Raw genomic sequence first — 12,622 nt, 5'->3', positions numbered from 1 at the left:
ACCCCCATTCCAATTGCTCAGAAATCATTACTTTTCTAACTTCCTTACGCCCTGCTGAATCACCCCACCCTCATAACACACGGGTTAACCTTTCCCTTCTCCCTATAGATGCTGCCTGACCTTATCAGATTTCTCAGCATGGTCTGTGTTTATTTCAGAGGGAATGACATCTCCCTGTTCCTGTTTCTGTGAGTGGATATTTTCCCCAATCCGACTCCTTGATAATCCGTGTGTTCACAGAGAAAAGAGGGATTGCTCGGTCCACATTTATAACATGCACAAAAGGGCATCTATATCTTGTGGTGATATTAAAAATAAAACATCTTAAACCAAATGAAATCCATGAGGAAATGGCATGTTGCAATGGGGTCTGTAAGGGGCAGGAATTCAATCCACCCTCCCCCCCTGTTGTTATTGGGTATGATGCTCCTGACCCACCAATACACAGATCTGACTAAATGCACAAACAACCCCTCTCCATCCATTTCATTCAGAATAAGGTCAATAACAGGATGAATTAAAGCAAAATACAAACTGTGATGAATGCTGCATGTCGGGAGGCATGTTACTGTAGAGTTTTTACAGCACTGAGATCAGGCTGTTCGGCCCATCATTCACATTCCAGTCTAACCGTCTGGACTCCCTCTCTAAATCTCTCCAATTACCCAGATCCCTGTCTGAATGAAAACTGTCTGTGTGGGGTTTGCACCTTTTCCCGGGGTCTGCGTGGGATCCTTCTGGGTGCGTGGGTTTCCTCCCACAGTCCAATGATGTGCAGGTTATAGTGGGTTGGCCTTGCTAAATTGTCCAGAGTATCCAGGGATGTGTAGGTGAGGTGGATTACCCATGGAAAATGCAGGGTTACAGGGATAGGTTAGCGGGGGTGAGTCTTGGTGGGTTACATGATGGTCTCAATGGCCGGTTTCCACACTGTAGGGATTCTATGATTCCATGCTCCTTCCCATCTGCCTCTATGGATGAGGAAGAGTATCACCTGACCCAATATCCCCTTCGGTGGCTCAACGTTTGCTTTGTTTCCAACAAAGAACTGCAGGTGCTGCAGATCTGAGAGACAGCACAGAAATTGCTGGAGAAACTCAGCAGGTCTGGCAGCATCTGTGGGGAGGGAACCTTTCAGATCCAGGGATTGTTCTTCAGAACTGAAGGCTTCTGATTCTGGTGCTGTCAGACCTGCTGAGCCTCTCCAGCAATTTCTTGTTTGGATTTCAGCCCCAATCCAGTTGGTGATGATCATGGCCTTGTTAAGTGTGTTTGGGGATGGGGAGGGCGCTGCTAGCAGGCTGATGGTGGTGTAGTGGGGAGCATAGCTGCTGTCCAAGCAGTTGGCCTCGGTTCGATTCCTGGCCATAGCAGTGTTGCGGTCTGTAAGTAGCTTTCAAAAGTAAACGCGCTAGAATGAACTGAGGAAATCAATTCTTCCTTCTGTGGTAAAACGGATCTGTCAGATTGCTCTTGCTTTTCCTGGCGATGGTTCCTGTGAATTGCAGTGTGGAACCGGTCAGCATTGCTCGGCATCTCGGAAGCTTTCCCCTCTGCTGCTTCCCATTTCTTATTGAAATATTGGGTGCAGCACAAGGATCGGTTTGTTTTGTTCGAAAAGTGAGAGACTGCTCCCGTCAGGAACCTGAAATAATTACAGAAGCCGCTGGAAACACTGAACAGTTCCAACAGCTTCTGTAGTGGTCGGGAGGGAGGGTTAATGTGTCAAATCTACACAAGGATAAAATAAACTCCAGCCACAAAACAGAGTTCCTAAGTTTTACAAACATCAGTATGACATTATTCTGAGCCATCAATTCCCCTTGAACACTTCCAATGTGGAATAGCATCTTTCTGATTCTCACTTTGAGAGATGTCCCTCAGTGAGCTCCTCCACCATTCTTTCCATTTCACTGGGGACCCACTATCCACAGTCTCCAATCAAATGACCTGAACTCAGACACACAGAGATCTTAAAGAGTGACACAATGCAGATAGGAAGTTGATTTCATTTCTGGTTCTGAGTCCAATCTTCACTCAGTGAGACAGAGTCAGGTATTCAAGGCTCCAACAAGAGCTGGATTCTGCTTCTGGTGATTGTCTTCATTCAGTGACAAGGAGGGCCGTGGGCCGGAAGGAGCTCATCATTGAGCTTCGGGTTGTCTGCTCAGTCTACAGCATTGCAGGCCGTGGGAGCAGGGCAGTGGGAAAGGTACCTCGTGTGGACTGCAATAGGACTTTCCACACATTTTTCCAGGTCAGTTACAGAGCTCCAGGAATTCTGAATGAGGATATGAAAAATGCATTGATTGAAGGAGGAGGATCAGGAAAACAGGATAAAGCTGATGAGATCAGCAGGATTTCTCGGTCTAACTCTGTGCCATACTTTATTTTCTGCTTTATAAATCTACAATCCAGAGTTCAACCCACTCAGAGCAATATAAGCTCAGAAACAAATCATTCAGTCCAACACATCCATGCCGAACTGATATCCAATGTAAATCTCATCGTATTTGTCAGAATCTGGCCCAACTTCCTCTGAACCCTTTTTAATTCCTACACCCACCCAGATACCTTTTAAATGTTGGAATTGTACCAGCCTCCTCTACTTCCTCTGGCAGCTCATGCACACAGTGCCCTCTGCATGAAAAATGTTCCCCTTAGGTCCCTTTTATGTTTCCCCTCTCAAATTTAACATATGCCATCTGCTTCTGGACTCCCCCACCACAGGGAAATCACCTTGCCTTTTTACCCTATTGAGGGTCCTTCATGATTTTCTGAACCTCTATTACATTACCCCTCAGCTACCGACGCTCCAGGGATAATAGCCTCAACCTATACAGTCTTACCCTCCAGCACAAACCCTCCAACCTTGGCAGCATCCTTGTTAATCTTTTCTGAACCCTTTCAAGTTTCACAACCCCCTTCTTATAGGAGGGAGTCCAGAATTGCACGATATACCAAACGTGGCTGAACCAATACTGCAAAATGACCTCCCAACTCCGTTCCCCAATTAACTGAGCAATAAAGACAAAAACGACAAACGCTTTCTTCACTATCCTATCGAAATGTTAGTCCACCGTCAACGATCTATGATGCTACACTCCAGGTCTATTTGTTTACCAACATCCCTAGTACCTTGTCATTCAGTGTAAATGTCCTGCTGTCTTTTGCTTTTCCAAAATGCAGCACCTCACATTTATCTAAATTAATCTCCATCAGCCACTCCTCAGCCCATTGGCCCATCTGATCAAGATCCCATTGTCCTCTGAGGTAACCATCTTCACTGTCCTCTACACCTCCAAATTTACTGTAATCTGCAAACTTACTAACCATTCGTCCTATGGTCACATCCAAATCATTTATAGAAATGACAAAACAACAGTGGACCCAGCACCGATCCTTGTGACACACCGCTGGTGACAGGCCTTCAGTCTGAAAAGCAACCCTCCCCCACCACCACCCTCTGTCTTCTATCTTCGAGCCAGTTCTCCACCCAAAGGGTGATTCTACTGCCCCAACATACAAGTTTGACAATATGACACCAGTCTACAACAAGAATCTATTCCTGATGACAACAGGCGGGTCGGTTTGCCACCGGTGCTGTTCACACTTGGAATATACCTGGAGCAGAACAACACAAACCCAACTGGAGAGGGTGGCTCTGTATAAGGAGTGTCAGTGTGGAGTTAAAATTCAACAAATGCGATGAAATAAAATAAAAGATTAATGAAGGTAAGGCCGTCCAATCTGTTTCACAAATTATTACATAAGAGGCTGGATAAAAACTGAAGCTATTGTCATAAATGGCTCCAGCTCACCATGGAGAATTAATGTGCTAGGACAGAAAAATGCAGAGTGAGCATAAATTGCTGCAAGTTGCAAACAGCAGAATTAAAATCCAACTTGTGTTTTTACTGTAAGGATGAATATTTTAATCCTGTTGTTCTTTCTCTACGAATGATACAGATGGTCATTTATTATCCAGAAAGAAAAGACAATCAATATTTTCTTTGACATCTAACTTGGATTTGGAGAAGATACTGTGGATGATACCGGCCAACAGGATTGTTTTGTACAGACAGGCGAATAATAATGTCACCAGGAAATAGCAGAAGGTTGTGGAGGGAAACGAGCAGACTGAAGCCTGCTGTGATGGAGTTTGGTATAAAAGGCTAAAGGGAGACAAACTCGACCGAACTACAGAGTGTGAAATGTGAACTTGGATAGAGTTACCTTGGTGTTCATGTGCACAGGTCTTTTAATGTAACAAGATCTGCTGAAGGGGGAAATAGAAAACATGTGGGAGCTTAAGCATCACAAATGACCCATTGAGTAAGGAGAAAGAAAATACATAAAGGGAAACCCCTGCTGTTGCTGGGGATCTGAAATCTAACCTCAGCAGGTCAGGCAGCATCTGTGAGAAGGGAACCAGAACCCATTTCTCCCACAGCAGTCTACAAGGCACCAATGGAGATCCCTGATCTGATTGGCTCTGTGCTAATTAACACTGTACCCAGATATTAATCCAGTGGGTCAGCTTCTTAGTTAAACAGTGAGTTCCTGAGAGTGACGAGGCAGACCCTTGTATGTTGTTCACACCTACATGGTCAGTAAAATGGTATCCTGCCCGTCCCATTGAAAACCCAGCTTCAGCTCTGACCATATTTCCTGAAACCCAGCATGGGGAGGAAACACTGCCTCCTGGTCTTAGGTTCTTCTCTGTAGGATAAGGGGTCACTTCCTGTGATCTCCCTCTGACAACTCCATTGCTTTTAGTTTCTCTCACTTGATTGGCTTTCTGTTCCTTCTGGTTTCGTGGTCTAGTCACACTTCCCAAAGCTGAGGCTCCTGCTTAATGGTAGAATATGGCTAGGGCATCAGTCAATGGAAGAATTAGTACAGGGGTATGAGTAAATGGGAGAATTAGTACAGGGGTATGAGTAAATGGGAGATTTAGTCTAGGGGTATGAGTAAATGGGAGACTTAGTGGGAATCAATAAATGGGAGATTCGATGCACAGTGCCATTACATTGGAAAACTGCTGTGAGTGTCAATATATGAGAGAATTGGAGCAGAGCATGTCTAAATTGGGAAAAAGGGGCAGGAAATCAATAAGAAGAATTGTTGTTGCAAGCATCAGTTAATCGGAGATTCAGTTCAGTGCACCATCAAATGAAAAAAAATGCAAGTTGCCAATAATTGGAGAATTCATTCATGTGCCATTAAATTCGAAGTGGGAGAACGGGGGCGGGATAACACTCAATGGGAGATTTGGTGCACTTCCAGGATTTGTGCAGGATAGGGAAACGGGGGAAATAGCCATAAATAGAGTCATACAATCATAGAGATTTACAACACAGAAAAAGATCTTTCGGTCTAACTTGTCCATGCCACAATTTAAGAATTCTGGCAGCACTCCACTAAATTGAACCATTGCAAGGAACAACTTAATGGGAGAATTGGGCAAGGTCTTATCAAAATGTAATTGGACCAGCCTCCACTACTTCCTCTGGCAGCTAATGCACACAGCCCTCTGCATGAAAAATGTTCCTCTGAGGTCCCTTTTATGTTTCCCCTCTCAACGTTAACACGTACCAACTGCTTCTGGACACCCCCACCACAGGGAAATCACCTTGCCTTTTTAACCTATTGAGGACCTTCATGGAAGAATTGGTGCAGTGTAACACTAAATGGGAGAATTCGGGCAGGGCAATACTTGATGGGAGATTTAGAGTAGGGCACCCAAAAAGCGTTCGACGTTCTCAGTCAATATGATGATTGTGCAAGGCAGCACTGTGAGGAGAACTGGTTCAGGACTTCAGTAATTGGGGAAAGTGGTGCTCAGCAACACTGAATTGGAGAATTGGTGTGGGGTATCAGTAAATGAGAGACCTGGTGCAGAGTGCTGATAACTTCGAGAATTGGAGCAAATGGGAGAACACGGGCAGTGAATCAGTAAATAGGACAAATGTTGCAAAGGATTAATGGTCTAGAATCAATGCAGTGCACCACGAAATGGGGGAGTTGGTGCTGTTCACCACTAAAGGGAAGATATGTGTAGGATCAGTAATTCGGAGATTTGATGCAGGGATCGCCAAGATTAGAGAGTTCTGGCAGCTGGTTACTAAATGAGAGAATTGTTGCAGAGAAATACTGAATGGGAGACTTGGTGCACAGTGGAGCTAAATTAGAGAGTGGGTGCATGGCAACAGTAAATGGGAGAATTAGAGTAGCGCACCCTTAAATGGTAGAATCGGGCTCGGGCATCAGGAAATGGAAGGATTAGTACAGGGGTATGTGTAATTGAGAGATTTGGGGGCAATCAATAAATGGGAGATTCGGTGCACGTTGCCATTACATTGGAAAAGTGGTGTGAATGTCAATATATTAGAAAATTCAAGCAAAGTATTTTGAAATTGGGGAATAGGGTCCAGGGAATCAACAAAAAGAAGAAATGTTGCAAGCATCGGTAAATTGGAGATTCCTGATGAAGGGCTTTTGCCCGAAACGTTGACTTCGCTGTTCGTTGGATGCTACCTGAACTGCTGTGCTATTCCAGCACCACTAATCCAGTATTTGATTTTCAGCATCTGCAGTCATTGTTTTTACCAAATTGGAGATTCAGTTCAGTGCATCACTAAATGATTAAAAAAAATCAGCAGGTTACCCGTACGTGAAAGATGTGTATCAGGGAACAGGTAAATGGAAGGAATTGATGTAGGACAACAATAATTGGAGAATTCATGCAGGTGCCATTAAATTCTTAGTGGGAGGACTGGGGCAGGATAACCTCATCGGTTGAGTTGGTGAAATTCCCGAATTAGTGCAGGATTGGAAAATGGGAGAATTGGTGCAGGGAAGCGGAGCACTAATTACAGCCTCAGAGATGTACAGCACGGAAACAGACCATAAGACCATAAGACATAGGAGTGGAAGTAAGGCCATTCGGCCCATCGAGTCCACTCCGCCATTCAATCATGGCTGATGCGCATTTCAGCTCCACTTGCCAGCGTTCTCCCCGTAGCCCTTAATTCCTCTAGACAACAAGAACCTATCAGTCTCGGCCTTGAAGACATTTAGCGTCCCGGCTTCCACTGCACTCCGTGGCAATGAATTCCACAGGCCCACCACTCTCTGGCTGAAGAAATGTCTCCGCATTTCCGTTCTGAAATGACCCCCTCTAATTCTAAGGCTGTGTCCACGGGTCCTAGTCTCCTCGCCTAACAGAAACAATTTTCTAGCATCCACCTTTTCAAAGCCATGTATTATTCTGTACGTCTCTATTAGATCTCCCCTTAATCTTCTAAACTCCAACGAATACAATCCCAGTATCCTCAGCCGTTCCTCATATGCTAGACCTGTCATTCCAGGGATCATCCGTGTGAATCTCCGCTGGACACGTTCCAGTGCCAGTATGTCCTTCCTGAGGTGTGGGGACCAAAACTGGACACAGTACTCCAAATGGGGACTAACCAGAGCTTTATAAAGTCTTAGTAGTACATCTCTGCTTTTATATTCCAACCCTCTTGAGATAAGAGACAACATTGCATTCGCTTTCTTAATCACAGACTCAACCTGCATGTTTACCTTTACAGAATCCTCGACTAGCACTCCCAGATCCCATGGTGCTTTGGCTTTATTAAGTTTCTCACCATTTAGAAAGTAGTCCATTCCTATATTCTTTTTGCAAAAGTGCAAGACCTCGCACTTGCTCACGTTAAATTCCATCAGCCATTTCCTGGACCACTCTCCCAACCTGTCTAGATCCTTCTGTAGCCTCCCCACTTCCTCAGTACTACCTGCCTGTCTACCTAACTTTGTATCATCGGCAAACTTCGCTAGAATGCCCCCGGTTCCCTCATCCAAATCATTAATATATAATGCGAACAGCTGTGGCCCCAGCACCGAACCCTGCGGGACACCGCTCGTCACCGGCTGCCATTCTGAAAAAGAACCTTTTATCCCAACTCTCTGCCTTCTGTTAGATAGCCAATCCTCAATCCATCCCAGCAGCTCACCTCGAACACCATGGGCCCTCACCTTGCTCAGCAGTCTCCCGTGTGGCACCTTATCAAAGGCCTTTTGAAAGTCCAGATAGACCACATCCACTGGGTTCCCCTGGTCTAACCTACTTGTTACCTCTTCAAAAAATTCCAACAGGTTTGTCAGGCATGACCTCCCTTTACTAAATCCATGTTGACTTGTTCTAATCAGACTCTGCTCTTCCAAGAATTTAGAAACCTCATCCTTAATGATGGATTCTAGAATTTTACCAACAACCGAGGTTAAGCTGATTGGCCTATAATTTTCCATCTTTTGCCTTGATCCTTTCTTGAACAAGGGGGTTACTACAGCCATCTTCCAATCATCCGGGACCTTTCCTGACTCCAGTGACTCTTGAAAGATCTCAACCAATGCCTCTGCTATTTCCTCAGCAACCTCTCTCAGAACTCTAGGGTGTATCCCATCAGGGCCAGGAGATTTATCAATTTTAAGACTTTTTAACTTTTCTAGCACTACCTCTTTCGTAATGGCAACCATACTCAACTCAGCCCTTCGATCCAACTTGTCCACACCTAAATTTAAGAATCCTGGTAGCTCTCCACGAAATTGGAGAATCATTGGAAGGAACTACAAAATGGAAACAATTGGGAAAGGACTTATCGAAATGTGAGAATTTGCAACAGGGCATCAGATACTGGGTGAATTAGTACAGTTCAGCACGAAATGGGTGAGTTATGCTGTGTTGCACTAAATGGGAGAATTGAGGCAGGACAATATCTTTTGGGAGACTTAGTGTACGGCACCCCTAAATTGGGCGAGGGCATCAGTCAGTATGGGGATTGGAATGAGACAACACTGAGTGGGCTTCAGTAATTGAGGGGAATGGTGCTAACCAACACTGAATTGGAGAATTGGTGCGGGCCATCTGTAAATGAGAGACCTGGAGCACAGTGGAGCTAAATTAGAGATTGGTGCATGGCAACAGTAAATGGGAGAATTAGAGTAGCGCACCCTTAAATGGTAGAATCGGGCTCGGGCATCAGTTGCTGTGGTGAAACGGTGGGCAATCACGGTGTGAAACGTTGTTATCGCTCTCTGGTTTCCTTCATTCCTGTCCTGGTCAGGGAGGCTGGGGATTGGTCCTCTCCATCAGATGGAGGGACCAGCGCATTGTTGACCCAATTTAATCAAGAATGGAATTGGTCATCTTCACTTTTCATGGTTCATTGTTGTTCTCTTTTGTTGGATGTTACTTGAGCACTTTCTGGGACTTGACAATGCATTAAAGCTGCAGTATGTTTGGAAGCACGGTTTGGAATTGTCTCGCGGCAGGACATGACATAGACGAATCGCACTACCTCAAAGTCAGCATGCCAGTGTGTCTGGCAATGGTTCCACCTTTTCTGTTTTGCTTCTGTTCCACGCTAAGAGCTGTCAGTTTTTGGATTCGCTCGAGTGCTGAGGGGGTAACACAATTTGTGTGGTATTTTTCTTCAGGCCAAACTCCACCCTCCAGGAAAAATAGCCAAACGCGCTGAGTAACAAACAGCACGCGTTTTTAGCAAATGGTCTGTTCAAGCTGGTGTCAGCTTCTGGAGCATCTCAGAGTTGCCAAGCACGGAAACAGACCCTGACATCTAACTTGCCACTGCTAAACAGATAACCGAAATTAATCTAACCAATATTTGCCAAAATCTGTCCCTTATCTCTCTGAACCCTTTCAGATGCCTTTGAAATGTTGTGAGCGCACCAGTCTCTGCCACTAAATATGGCAATTCATTCTGTACACACGGAAATGTCTGTGTTCAAAACAACTGTCCCTCATATCCCCTTTAAATATTACTGTTCTCACATTCAACGAATGTTATCTCGCTGTGAACTCATGTGCCTTGTGAAAAATTACTCCCTGACTCTTTTCTCTGTCCGTCTGCCTCATGTCTTTATAAAATTCTGTAAGGCCATTCCCCAGCCCTGAAGCTCCAGGGAAAACTGTCGAAGACAATTCAGCTTCGTGCTATTGTCCAAACAGTGCAAACCTTGCAAACCCTTTCAAATACTTTCGAAATTGCACCACGTTCGTTCCTGAACGCGCGATCTGTTCGTGACTGAAATGAAGCGACGCCGAAACACGAGTAATGAGAATTTTGACAGGCTCATCCGGTAAGACAGTGTGGCCGAGTGATCTACGGCTTTGGATTTGCGCTTCAATCTCTATTGAGTCGCAGGTTCGAATCCCACCCCTACAAGTGTCACAGCTGTTCTCTTGCAGGCACATTAACATTGAAGGCCCTGTACCTTTTAGTTGTTGTGTTTGCAGCTGCTCCGGCCTCTGATCCAGACTGACTCTGAAAACAGTGTGAGTCCTTGCAGTCGAAGCCTCCTCAACCCCTCTGCTTTCGGATATCTGCATGGCCAGTTTCTGTGTCTCAAATAGTCAGTACATTTGTCTGAAAGTTTGGTGGTTCGAGCCCGCCCTTCGCACCGAGCCTCAATTATTTCAGTTCAAGCATTGAGACCAACTATGTCCCGACACTGCAACCACGAGAACTCACCCGAGTCTGCAGCTGGATGTGGCCCCAATCTCTCCAAGGCCCCGCTGCCAACAGAAAGCGGCTACTGCAGCTTCAATCAGCGGCTTCCTGCTCAGCCCTGGGACACAGCACATGGAAAATCCTTCCCCAGGAACGGCTCTTCCCGTGTGAAAGGGACAACCATTCCACTTTAAATTAGACACGGCTTCAGAGGATTGTTCCTGTTCTTGGAATGTTTCATAAACAAAACTCCTGTCTCGCAAATAAGAAGTGGGAAAAGTTGTTGGCAGGAAGAATAGAGAAAGTGTTGACTGTGAGGACTCTGTCTCGTCAGCAGATGGGATTCCTTACACTCCAAACAGGAATGATTGGGTTTCCTTAGGTAACTTCCCAATTGATTGGGAAATTGATTGGGAAACCAATTGATTGATTGATTTCCCAAGCGACATAAAGATGAGGATAAAAATATAAAAATATTTATATTGAATCTTAAATCCAGAGACAAGTGTTAAATAGATAATAAAGTTCTGAAGGAATAATAGCTGAGAAATGGAAAGTGTGAATGATGACATTTGTGATTGGGAGGAATGAACTGGATCCTTGTAAATTGCAATGCCGGGTGAAATATGCTCAGGATGAAATGACACACTCATCAATCGTGAGTCAGGCCCAGCTACTTTAGTCGGTAGAGCATGAGATGTTTAATCTCAGGGCCGTAGGTTCCAGCCTCACGATGGGCCCTTTCCCTCCTTTAAAGAAATCCAGCTCTCTGCTCCACTTGCAGTATTGTAACCCAGGACAGGGGTTGGTTTGGACACGTCGATCCGACTGTGGTTGATCACACCTCGGTTTCTGAGTGAAAGCTGTCTCCACTTGCCCATAAGATGGAATCCCATCTGCTGACGAGACAGAGTCCTCACAGTCAACACTTTCTCTATTCTCCCTGCCAACAACTTTTCCCACTTCTTATTTGCGAGACAGGAGTTTTGTTTATGAAACGTTCCAAGAACAGGAACAATCCTCTGAAGCCGTGTCCAATTTAAAGTGGAATGGTTGTCCCTTTCACACGGGAAGAGCCGTTCCTGGGGAAAGATTTTCCATGTGCTGTGTCCCAGGGCTGAGCAGGAAGCCGCTGATTGAAGCTGCAGTAGCCGCTTTCTGTTGGCAGCGGGGCCTTGGAGAGATTGGGGCCACATCCAGCTGCAGACTCGGGTGAGTTCTTCGTGGTTGCAGTGTCGGGACATGGTTGGACTCAATGCTTGAACTGAAATTGTTGATACTCGGTGGTAAGGGCGGGCTCGAACCACCAAACTTCCAGCCAAATGCAGTGACTATTTGAGACACAGAAACTGGCCAAGCAGATATCCGAAAGCAGAGGGTTTGAGGAGAGTCCGACAGCAGGGGCTCACACTGTTTTTATTATCAGTCGGAATGAGTTGACATGAGCAGCAGCAAACACACCAACGAAAACGCAGACGGCCTGCCGAGGCTCTGCTATATTCAACTGCTTGCAGCGGAGCAACCGCTGGTAGCGGTGGGATGCGAACCCACGACTCGATAGAGAATGGAGCTTAAATCCAGCGCCTTAGACCACTCGGCCACGCTACCACAGAGGCGCAGAGCGCCAAAATCTCATGACTAGCGTTTCAGCATCGCTTCACTTCAGGCACGAACAGATCGCGCATTCAGTAACGAACGTGGAACAATTTCGAAAATATTTGAAAGGGTTTCCAAGGTTTGCACTGTTTGGACAATAGCACGAAGCTGAATTGGCTTCGACAGTTTTCCCTGGAGCTTCAGGGCTGAGGAAAGGCCTTACAGAATTTTATAAAGACATGAGGCAGACGGACAGAGAAAAGAGTCAGGGAGTAATTTTTCACAAGGCATATGAGTTCAAAGCGAGATAATATTGGTTTAATGTGAGAACAGTAACATTTAAAGGGGATGTGAGGGACACTTGTTTTGAACACAGACATTTCCGTGTGTACAGAATGAATTGTCATAGATAATGTCAGAGACTGGTGCGCTCACAACATTTCAAAGGCATCTGAAAGGGTTCGGAGAGATAAGGGACAAATTTTGGC

At 45.4% G+C, this 12,622-nt stretch overlaps 1 non-coding gene across 1 annotated transcript; it reads right to left on the bottom strand.

The window, feature by feature from the left end:
* Window positions 1–12,064: 12,064 nt before the first annotated feature.
* Window positions 12,065–12,146, bottom strand: trnal-uaa (transfer RNA leucine (anticodon UAA)). Its single transcript has one exon. It is a non-coding gene; the product is annotated as a tRNA-Leu (tRNA).
* Window positions 12,147–12,622: the final 476 nt, after the last annotated feature.

This window comes from Chiloscyllium punctatum, chromosome 14, assembly GCF_047496795.1.
Source record: "Chiloscyllium punctatum isolate Juve2018m chromosome 14, sChiPun1.3, whole genome shotgun sequence".
In the NCBI taxonomy this organism is placed as follows: Eukaryota; Metazoa; Chordata; class Chondrichthyes; order Orectolobiformes; family Hemiscylliidae; genus Chiloscyllium; species Chiloscyllium punctatum.
Note: the sequence above shows the minus strand (reverse complement) of the source record. Positions and strands in the feature narration are given on the sequence as shown.